Here is an 11,825-nt window from a genome sequence, read left to right on the forward strand (position 1 = left end):
CAAATAGTTACCTATCCTGCTTGATTTAATCAGGTATACTATACATGTTCTTTATCTAGCATTTTTGTATACTTCTCGTTCTTATTTTTCTTTTTCAAAAGTTTACCTTGTGCCGCTGCCTATGATTTTAAGAGATCAGGTCGTATCCATATTTTCCCTGCTTTTTTTCCACCAGTACTCTAATCGTCTCTTGCTGATCACTACGGCTCATCTGTTGATGTTTCCTTCCACTTTAAACCCAAGCGCTTCTGGGAGTTGCACGTTACCTACGGTTCTCGCTGGGTGGATCCCGTCGCATTCCATCAGGATGTGCTGAGTGGTTTCTGGATCTTTACTGCAGCATACAGATGTCTCATCTAGTTCCGAATATTTGTTCCGATATGTTTTCGTCCTTAGGCAACCGGCTCGAGCCTCAAATAGCAAGGCACTGCCTTTTGTGTTATCGTGCAGATTTTCTCTTCTAATTTCTTTCTTCTCATTCTTGTAAATCTCCATTGTCCTTTTTGTTTCCATTCTTTGCATCCAATTCACGGTCTCTATTTCTCTCACTTTCTTTCTGATGACTCCTGGTTGTCTATTTACAGTTTCGATTATCCTATACTTGGTCGTCAACTTCCTTGATCTCTTCCTCCATTCTGTGTCCACGCTTTTCATGTAGAGATACTGTGCACTTTAGCCGCCCATTTATTTTCATCCATGTTCCTGAGCCTTTCTTCAAAACTAATTTTGCTCTGTGCTTCTCTGACTTCAAAAGAGGCCCAACCCATGTCACATTGCACTGCCTCATTTGTGGTATCACCGTGGGCTCCCAAAGCCAACCGGCCTACTGATCTTTGGTTAACTTCCAAAGCCGCCAATATATCCGATTTTAAGCATAATGTCGCAGGACGCGAAGAACAGCACACAGGACGACGGCACAACAACAAACACAAGCTCTATATTCAAGGCCCAAGAAGAATTGGCCGCACCAACTTTATCTTCTTCGGAGAGGGACATGCTTGTGCTCGTGTCCCTCACTTCGTTGTCTTCTTTGGTCTTGACAGCCTCCCTTCCAAGAAAGCAACGTCCCGATGCTTTATCGTGACGACGCCAGGATCGGTTCTCGCGTATTCTGCAGTGATTTCATTCGGACAAATAAGGCTTCATCCGGACGACGTGCACACTCTCCAGTGTATGCCGTCGACGCCTTGAGGAATGTGGGCTATCGGAGACGACTTCATAGTTGACGTCAGAGAGACGTCGGATGACTTTATACGGGCCGAAGTACCTTCTCAATAGTTTCTCTGAAAGGCCACGACGGCGAACAGGAGTCCAGACCCAAACTCTTTCTCCAGGCTCGTAGGAGACTTTTCGGTGGCGAAGGTTATAGCGTCCTGCATCGTACTCCTGCTGCCGACGAATACACATGCGTGCAAGTTTTCGGGCTTCTTCAGCACGCTGAGTAATGTACTCAGCGTCAGTTTCGACACCATCGCATCCATGTTCATGCGGCAACATTGCGTCGAGCATGCTTGTGACATCACGACCGTGGAGAAGGCGGAACGGTGTCATCCTCGTTTTCTCTTGCTGAGTCGTATTGTATGCAAAAGTGACATACGGCAATATCTCATCCCAGTTTTTATGCTCCACATCAACATACATGCAAAGCATATCCGCAAGTGTCATATTGAGGCGCTCCATGAGTCCATTCGTTTGCGGATGGTACGCCGTTGCTTGCCGATGAGATGTGCCACGAAGTCTTAAAACTGTGCCCAATAGCTCGGCTGTGAATGCATTTCCTCTGTCAATTATTACTGTGGGGGCGCCATGTCTCAGCACGACATTCTCTATAAAAAATCGAGCTGCTTCACTGGCCGTTCCCCGCGGTATAGCTTTAGTTTCGGCGTAGCGCGTGAGATAGTCCGCGGCTACGATAATCCATCGGTGTCCCGTAGCAGAAGTTGGAAATGGGCCTAGCAGATCCATTCCGACTTGTGCAAATGGAGTTCTGGGTACTTCGATAGGATGGAGGAAGCCTGCAGGTTTGACGGCTGGCACTTTCCGCCGCTGGCAATCAAGGCATGTCTGGACGTACTGCTGAACAGTCGCCGTCAATCTTGGCCAATAATACCTTTGTCTCACTCTGCAGAGTGTTCGTGTGAAGCCCAAATGGCTGGATGTTGCTTCATCATGGCATGTTTCATTCCTGAGAGAGTGTGGGGCGACGAGCAAGTAAGGGCTTCCGTTTGGAGAAAATTTCACTTTATAGATGACGTCATTGCGTAAGCAAAACGATGAAAGTCCTCTTCCAAAACGTTTTGGCAGAGTAGAAGTGCGACCCTTTAGAAGCTAATAATGGGCTCCAATTCTGGGTCTTCGCGTTGCTGCTGTGCGACCGTAGCCGTGTTGACAACTGCAACAAACGCTGTAGCGTCGTCATCGTCTGCACTTGCAGGTTCCGTATGCCGCTTTCCCGACTTGTACACAATAGCCATGTCGAATTCTTGAAGTTTAAGGCTCCAGCGCGCCAATCGTCCTGATGGGTCTTTTAAGTTCGTCAACCAACAGAGTGGTGGTCACTGACAACATCAAACGAGCGGCCGTGCAAATATGGGCGAAATTTGATCACCGCCCAAACCACCGCAGGGCACCCTTTTTCTGTAGTTGAATAACTTTCTTCTGTGCGGGAAAGGCTTCTACTTGCATAGGCTATCACTTTTTCAGCGCCGTCTTGCCACTGTACAAGTACAGCTCCTAAGCCGATATTGCTGGCATCGGTGTGAACCGCTGTCGGGGCGTCTTCATCAAAGTGTCCCAGGACCGGTGGGTTTTGAAGGCGTTGCCGTAGCTCGTCGAATGCTTTCTGCTGATCTTCATCCCATACGAATGCTACGTCTTCTCTGGTGAGGCGTGTCAGCGGCGATGCAATGCGTGAAAAGTTCTGCATAAAACGCCGGTAATATGCGCATAACTCTAAAAATCGTCTCACTGCCTTTTTGTCGGATGGCACAGGAAAATGTTCAACGGCTGCTATCTTTTCCGGATCAGGTCGTACTCCCTCATTACTAACAACATGGCCTAGAAAAAGAAGCTCTTCGAAGCCAAAATGGCATTTTTCCGGCTTAAGCGTAAGACCATCGGACCGTATGGCTTGAAAAACAACACGTAGTCGCCTCAAGTGCTCGTCAAATGTCGCAGAGAATACAATCACATCGTCCAGATAAACTAAGCACGTTTGCCACTTGATTCCTGATAGAACGGTGTCCATTGGCCGCTGAAATGTTGCCGGCGCGGAGCATAAGCCGAAGGGAAGTACCCTAAATTCATATAGACCATCAGGTGTCACGAATGCTGTTTTCTCGCGGTCTCTTTCGTCTACTTCTATTTGCGAATAGCCGCTTCTTAGATCCATTGACGAGAAATAACGTACATGCCGTAGTCTATCGAGAGAATCGTCTATGCGGGGCAGCGGGTAAACGTCCTTTTTAGTGACCTGGTTGAGTTTGCGGTAGTCGACGCAGAAGCGCAAGCTGCCATCCTTCTTTTTGACTAACACTACCGGCGATGCCCAAGGACTCTTTGACGGCTGAATAACGTCATCTAGAAGCATTTTCTGCACCTGGTCTTCTATCGCTTCACGTTCTCGCGCTGCAACCCGGTACGGGTTTTGCCGCATGGGTCTGGCCATTTCGTCTGTAATAATTCGGTGTTTGGTCAGCGGCGTTTGGCCAAATTTGGACGTCGAAGAGAAACAGTTCCGAAACTAATCAATCAGCTCGAGGAGTCTTTCTTTCTGTGTAGGTAGCAAAGTTGGGCCGACATCAACGGATAGAGGCACGGTCGGTAGGCCGGCGGAATCGTCTTGTTCAACAATCATGCAGTCGGTAACCTCATTGAGCTCTTCCACGTATGCGACTGCCATACCTCTTGTCAGATGCCGGCGTTCAGGGCTAAAGTTTGTTAGTAGGACGTCCGTCTGTCCGCGAGTTATGTCAACTACGCCTCTTGCAACTGATACGCCATGACTAAACAGCAGAGCAGGAATTTGTTCGGCGATCATGTTGGAACACCTTGGCGAGTCGCATGTTACAGGCACAAGAGCGCTTGAGTGCGGCGGGATGGTTACATCATGATCGAAAATACGTAAGTGCTCACGGCGCTGATCGTCACAGGGTACGACCGAATCTGCGTTAACCCAAAACGTGACCGACCTGTCCGGAATGTTTATAATATCGCCGTATTCATGCAGGAAATCCATTCCCAATATCACATCTCTGCAGCACTCCAGCAAGATAACGAAAGTGGAAACAAACGTCGAGCTACCGATATCAACTCTGGCCGTGCATTTGCCTGTTGGGGTTATCAATTGACCTCCCGCCGTTCTCATGTGGGGTACAGTCCATGATGTTTTGACTTTATTAAGGCTATCGGCTAGTTTCTGGCTGATTATCGAGAAATCGGTCTCAGTATCTACTAACGCGGTTACTGGGTGTCCATCTAAGAAAATAGCGAGGTCGGCACTTACGATTTCCCTTGGGATCCGAAGAGACATATTGTTCGATTGCACACATAGTGGTGGCGGTGTTGTAGCATTTCGACGGTCGGAAACCTCCCCCCCATAGGTCGCTCCTGTTAGTTTCCCCGACGAGGACTAGGGGACCTGCCGCCCCTGACTACATCGGCGTAACTGCGACCTTGCGGCGAAGAGCTCGGTGCAGGCGAAGGAAAGCGGGTTCGACGAATAAATTATGTCCTTCTGAAGTAATGTCGTCATTGTAGCGCCTGTTTTCGAAGCGAACTCGAGGGAAAGAGGGTAGAAAGCTCTGGTATCCGCGGTCACCATACGGGCAAAAACGGTAAATGTGGCCGGCTTCTCCACAATGAAAGCACAAAGGACGGCGGTCGACGGTGCGACGGACGCCCACAAGTGGTCGACTTGCGGGTGTCCTCTGTGGCCAAGCTGCAGTTGCCTGCGGAGGGAAGTAGGCCGATGATTCCACAGGTACACTAGGTTGCGCGGTCAGTGGCTGCGCGTGGTACGGCGGGGATGGCGGCTCGTTGAAAGGACGAGCCATTGGTGATGAGTTGTAGGCTGATGAGTTGTGGAGGAGGACGACTAACAGCCGATGTTTAGCTCACAGACCGTTGGTCCGGTAGGAATTCGGGTAACGAGAATGCCTGCCTGATTTCTTGCCGCACAACTTCTGCTACAGAAGCCCCGACTGACTCCTGTGGAGTCACAAGGAGGCTGCGAATCTCTTCACGAACGACCTCCCGGATGAGCTCACGAAGCGAACACTCATTGCCGGCAGCCAGAGCAGAAACGTTGCTCGAGGCGTTGTTTGTGCGATCGTAGGGTCGGCAACGTTGTTGCACTGCTCGTTTGATGGACGTAGCCTCCGAGATGAATTCCGCAACGGTTGTCGGCGGGTTGCGAAGACGACCGGCGAAAAGCTGTTGTTTGACGCCTCGCATCAGATGGCGGATTTTCTTTGCTTCCTGCATCTCTGGGTCAGCGCGGCAGAACAGGCAGGTCATGTCCTCCGCAAACATGGCGACACTCTCGTTTCGAGAGTGTCGCCATGTTTCTAATGCAATATCGCTTCTAATGCAACCAACCAATTCCTTATTTTTTTCTCTGCTATCACTACCTGTCCATAGGTAAGCTACTCCCAGCCACGTCTTTTTATCTTGCCATGTGCCGCTAATCCATAAATGCTCTTTACATGTCTCGTTTACCCTTTGCCACTTCAGACCTCGCCTAAGAACGCCTACGCCTCCGCCTTTCCTTGACCCGGTCATTCTGTTGCACCCTTCCCATACAAAATTGTCAATAACAGGCGGCTGCTCCAAGTCTCTTAGATGCGTTTCGGTCAAGGCGTACACGCTAATCGCTTCATCAATCAGCTGCGTTTGAATTTCCAGCCATTTTTCCTGCTTGCGACCACCCTGCATGTTAATGTAGCAAATTTTACCTTCTCTATTATTATTCTTTCTGCGTCTTTTCCTGACTCCTGGTCGTCTAATTCTCCCCTTCACTGATGTTTCGCTACGTTCAATACTTAATCCTGCTTCCTGATTGCCTGGCGCCCGCCTAAAAAGGCTACAGATCGCCCTGCGAATCGACGTCCGACCGGTGTTGCTACCCATTCGCTAAAATGTATCCCGTCACGCACAAAAGCGCCTTCGCGGCCTGCTCGGTGCACTTCTCGGTTGATGTCAATGACCGTAAAATTCATTGCTTTAGCTAGAGTCCAAATTTCCCTGTTTACTGCAAGAATTGCCCTTTTAATTTCATAGCCCTGCCTTTCAACATCTGGCACCGTGCACACCGCGATTTCCACTTCCTTTGAAACATTCCCCAGGTCGGTGACCCCGTTGGCTATTTGCTTCGTGATCCCTGCTCCTCGTCCGTGCAGTACGTCAATCACTCCGCCCACACTATACTATCACTGACGGTTTCGCCACTGCTTCCAGGCGTGGCGGGTTCGGCTGTCTCTGCACTCGCATCGGAGCCAGCTCCATTCACGGTGCTCGCCTCGATGGGTTCACCCTTGCTTTGCTGAATGGTGGCCTTCAGCTGCATTTCTACGCTAACTAGCTTTTCTTCTACCCCCTCCCTCTGTTTCTGTTCACTTTTAAGTTCCTTTTCAAGCTTTCCAACCCGCTTAGCTAGCTTATCTTTCTCTTGCTCGAGACGGTCTAGCCGCGACCCTAGCACACACATCCTACAGATAAAATCTGCACCGTTCGCTTCGCGTGCTGACTTAAACCGCGTTTCTTCCAACGCGTAAGAACGCTCGCACGCAGAACAACGAACGCGTGGGTTTCCCCGAGTACCAACCATCATCTCGTACTAACAAGGCGTGGATGTGACAAAAAGAAAAAAAAAAGAGAACAATTTGTTACCTACTTTTACCTAAGCGAGAAGACCAAGAAAGTGAAAAAGCATGAAAATAATTTATAAATATTTGCTTGGCTAGGCTAACTCTCCTAAAAAAACAGAGGAAATATAAAATAAGAAAACTTATCTCTTTGGCACGCTGCTCCTGCTGTGCTGAAACGGCACCTCAACTCGACACGTCCGCTCCCGTCGGCTTCACTCGTCAGAGTGAAGCCGACGAGTATCAGAGTACTCCCAGAGTACCAGAGTACCCACTTAGCGCTGGCTAAGTGGGTCGTCCACTCCAGCGCCTTCTAGTGGGTCATTTTCTTCGGCTCTCGAGCGCCGCTCGTGGTGAGAATACGTGCTGCGCTTTTTGGACTGTCGCCCTTGCGCTGCTTCAAGTGCCGTCCAATAAACACCGTTATAAATTGCTGGAGAGTGCTGTACCCTGAAAACCGCTCCAAAACGCCTTCGATGCCCCTGGAGCTGCGATCCCGTGCACTACCATCTGCTATGCCGCAAGACGCCTAACAATTGGTAGTGCAACGCACGCGTAATGCGGAGGTTGCGGGTTCCGCTCCCTCCGACGACAAGTTATCTTTTCGTCCACTTTCATTTCCGTTTTATTCATTATTTTCGGAATTCTAATTTCAACTACACTTAGTTTACGCGATGCTTTACTTGGCTTCGTTGTCTGTGGGCTTAATGTGGTTATGACTAATAAAATCGAGCCCCTCGGTTCCCATTCGTCTTTCGTATATATATATATATATATATATATATATATATATGTGTGTGTGTGTGTGTGTGTGTGTATGTTGGCTTCTTATGATATGATAACTAAAAATCGAGCCCCTCGGTTCCCATTCGTCTTTCGTATATATATATATATATATTGTTACGGTGAAGGGAAAGCAGAAGGTGACGCGAACGAGAGGAAGACGAAGTCTCTGGCCGTTGCCTGAACGCCATATTTCTCCGCTTGTAAATATACATCCTTCTACACTCGTGGGCCTGCTTTCTTCCTGCAACATTTTGGTGGAGGTTCTGGGTACAATCACGGAACTTCGCAGTGGACGTCATCTACCTGCTGCCACAATGGCAGATCAACCGACACCACCGACAACGCCTCAGCAGTCCATGCCAACGGTCATCCTCACTCATCTGCGGGACCCGGGGACATTTTGTGGCACGGACAACACCGACGTCGAGGACTGGCTTGCGATGTACGAACGAGTGTGCGACAACAACAGGTGGGGTCCAACAATGATGCTAGCAAATCTCATTTTTATCTGAAAGGAACTGCGAAGCAATGGTACGATACGCATGAAGCTGACCTAACAAGCTGGGATGTCTGCAAAGAAAAAATGCGTGACCTGTTTGGCAGACCTGTCGGTCGTCAGTTGGCAGCAAAAAATGAACTTGCATGCCGCGCTCAGACGTCCACAGAATCCTATGTCGTGTACACACAGGATGTGCTGGCTCTCTGCCGCAATGCTGATAATACCATGACCGAGACGGACAAGATTGGTCACATACTAAAAGGTATTGCAGACGACGCCTTCAATCTCCTGATGTGTAAGGATTGTGCCACTGTGGATGCAATTATAAAGGAGTGCCGGCGCTTCGAACAAGCGAAAGGCCGACGCGTCCCTCAACATTTCGACAGGCTGCCCAATACCGCCGCGACATCTTCGTGCGCAGACCCGCCGCGGTTCGTTCAGCCGACAGGATCAGAAGATCTAACGCGTATCGTTCGCCGTGAGCTTGATGCCATGGCTTCGGCTCCAATTCTTTCGACTGTCAGGAAAGTGTGCCCGCTATCTCGCTTATACAAGCGGTCGTTCGTGAAGAAATAGCGAGTTTCGGCATTCCATCTCTCTGCTCGGTCCGCCATACGAACAGCTACCAGATTTCTCCGGCCGCTCGCTCCCAGACGCAAAGCTTCCCGCCACTCCGCCGCAACCCCGCTGACTGGCGCACACCGGATGACAGACCCATCTGTTTTAATTGTTCTGGTATTGGACACATCGCCCGTCATTGCCGTAATCGCTGGTCGTCGTCTCCTCGGTGGTCGTCTCCGAGTCACTACCGCCAAGTACCAGACAATCGCACTTTCTCGCCCTACACGCCGCCTCGGAACATCAACGCCGACAGTGCTCCACCAAGATCCAGCCGCTCCCCGTCTCCGCAAGGCCGTCGGTCCCGTTCGCCTCTCGTTCACCGCTCTTCGTCCCCATCTGCAACCGCTCGCTTCCCTTCGGGAAACTAGGCGGTGCAGCTCCCGGAAGTGAAGCTGCAACTCCGACCCGGCCCACAAATCCTCTGTTGACCCTGCCTACACGTGGAAACCTACTTGACATTGAAGTTGATGGTGTTCCTGTCACATCTCTCGTTGACACAGGAGCGCAGCTTTCAGTTATGAGCGCTGCTCTCCGCCGAAGGCTCAAAAAGGTTCTGACTCCCGCCGTACCGTGCACTGTGCGAGTCGCCGATGGGGGTACTTCACCTGTTCTTGGAATGTGCACAGCACGTGTGACCATTGCGGGCCATTATAGCGTTGTTTTATTTATCGTCCTCGAGCACTGTCCCCACGACCTAATTCTCGGCCTCGACTTCCTTTCGAAACACTCTGCCCAAATTGACTGCTCCGCAGGTGTTGTACAGCTGGATCTGCCGCTTCCTGCCGACGCAGACGCAACAACTTGTGCTTCACCCCGCTTATGTTCTGCTGAGTTTGTACGGCTGTCTCCACAGGCGGCTATCAATGTCCTCCTGACGCCCTGTCCTCCCGTACCTGATGTCGCGCGAGTACGTCGTGTCTCCGCTTACTGACGTGGTTTTGTCACGAAATATTGCCCTACCGAGCACCTTAATCCGGATCCTCGAAAACTGCGCTCGGGTGCCCATCCTCAATTTTGGATTTTCGACGCATGTGCTGCCACACGGCATTGCCGTCGCACTTATCACTCCTTTGGATGAATTTGAGATTTCTTCTTTGGCCTCCGAATCCTTCCTGAGTACCAACGCACCTTTGTCACCCATTCCTTCGTGCTCGACGCCTGCGGACGATGTTTGTAAGATGATCGCCCCTGACCTTCCGACCTTCCTTCCGAGCAAACAACAGCTCTTCGTCACCTCCTGTCATCTTATCGAAATATCTTTGATTTGGACGACCGTCCACTTGGTCAGACATCTGTTGTCACGCATCGCATCAACACCGGTGACGCCAGCCCCATTAATAGGCGGCCATATGATAATATACATCCCTCTACACTCGTGGGCCTGCTTTCTTCCTGCAACAATATATAGGTATATATATATATATATATACATATATATATATATATATATATATATATATATATATATATATATATGTGTGTGTGTGTGTGTGTGTGCGTGTGTTTGTGTGTGTGTGTGTGTGTGTGTGTGTGTGTGCGTGCGTGCGTGCGTGCGTGCGTGCGTGCGTGCGTGCGTGTGTGTGTGTGTGCGTGCGTGCGTGTGTGTGTGTGTGTGTGTGTGTGTGTGTGTGTGTGTGTGTGTGTGTGTGTGTGTGTGTGTGTGTGTGTGTGTGTGTGTGTGTGTGTGTGTGTGTGTGTTGGCTTGTTATGATATAACTAAAAATCAGGCCCCTCGGTTCCCTTTCTTCTCGTTTATTACGTATCGATGGTCTCGAATCCGGCAACATTGATGCCTTGAGGTAGCATATATGGGTTTATTGACGAGTTTCCTTCACTCAAAAAGATCACGTACTCGTGACGCCTGGGGCAGAAAAATATCCCACATCCGCCGCCAAAATTTGTGAGTGCTGGCGCTGGCTAACACTCCCAGGGTTAGTTATAGTAGTAAAACATAAATAGCCAAGAAAGTGGATGGAAAAACGGCGCCGCGGTAGCTCAATTGGTCAGAGCATCTCACTTGTAATGCGAAAACGTGGGATCGTTCCCCACCTGCGGCCATTTGTTTTTACATCCATGTTTATTTTCATGCATTTACAATTTCTTTACTTCCATTAGTAAGTACAAGTAATTTCCCTTATGTTGTCCTTGGTGTCATTGTTTGCTGGCTTCTTATGATTAATAAAAATCGGGCCGCTCGGTTCTCTTTCTTCTCGTTCATTACATAACGAGGGCTCTATTCCGGCAACATTGATGCCTTCAGGTAGCATATGTGGATTTATTGACCGTTTGCCTTCACCCAAAAAAGATCACGTACTCATGACGCCTGCGGCAGAAAGGATGTTCCACATCCACCGGCTAGGTTTGTGAGTGGTGGCGTGGCACTGGCTAACACTCCCAGCGATAAATACCCCATTAACTGGATGGGAAAACGGCGTCGCGGTAGCTCAATGATAAGAGCATCGCACGCGTAATGCGAATACGTGGGATCGTTCCCCACCTGTGGCCGGTTGTTTTGTCATCCATTTTCATTTCCATTAATTTATCATTTCATTAATTCTATTAGTAAGTACAGTGTTGTCCGTGGTGTCGTTGGTTGTTGGCTTCATACGATATATGATTAAAAAAGATGGGCCCCTCGGTTGCCTTTCTTCTCGTTCACACACACACACACACATATATATATATATATATATATATATATATTGTAACGTGGCAAAGAGGAGATAGAAGAGGAGGGGAATGAAGCACTCAGCAGCAGCCATGGCTACACTTCGGTGGCGACATTGTGGCGACCTCTCATCCATCCTAGTCTTCACCTGTGAATAAACATCGATCATCCGTAACAATATATATATATATGTATATATATATATATATATATATATATATATATATATATACAGGGTGTTTCAGTGAACACTTTCAAGAATTGTTAAAGGTTGCCTGTGGCAGATAGCACAATTCTAGTTCATGAGCTGGTCTACACGAAGAGGCGGACATTACGTGCACAAAAAATTGAAATGCATAATCGCATAATTAACAGAAATTCACTAATT

The 11,825-nt window shown here is 49.1% G+C and overlaps 1 non-coding gene across 1 annotated transcript; it reads left to right on the forward strand.

Moving 5' to 3' along the window:
- The first annotated feature begins 10,753 nt into the window (after positions 1 to 10,753).
- Trnat-ugu (transfer RNA threonine (anticodon UGU)) lies at positions 10,754 to 10,826 on the forward strand. The gene has a single exon. It is a non-coding gene; the product is annotated as a tRNA-Thr (tRNA).
- The last annotated feature ends 999 nt before the right edge of the window (positions 10,827 to 11,825 follow it).

The sequence above is a fragment of the Dermacentor silvarum genome, chromosome 3 (genome assembly GCF_013339745.2).
Source record: "Dermacentor silvarum isolate Dsil-2018 chromosome 3, BIME_Dsil_1.4, whole genome shotgun sequence".
Classification (NCBI taxonomy): Eukaryota; Metazoa; Arthropoda; class Arachnida; order Ixodida; family Ixodidae; genus Dermacentor; species Dermacentor silvarum.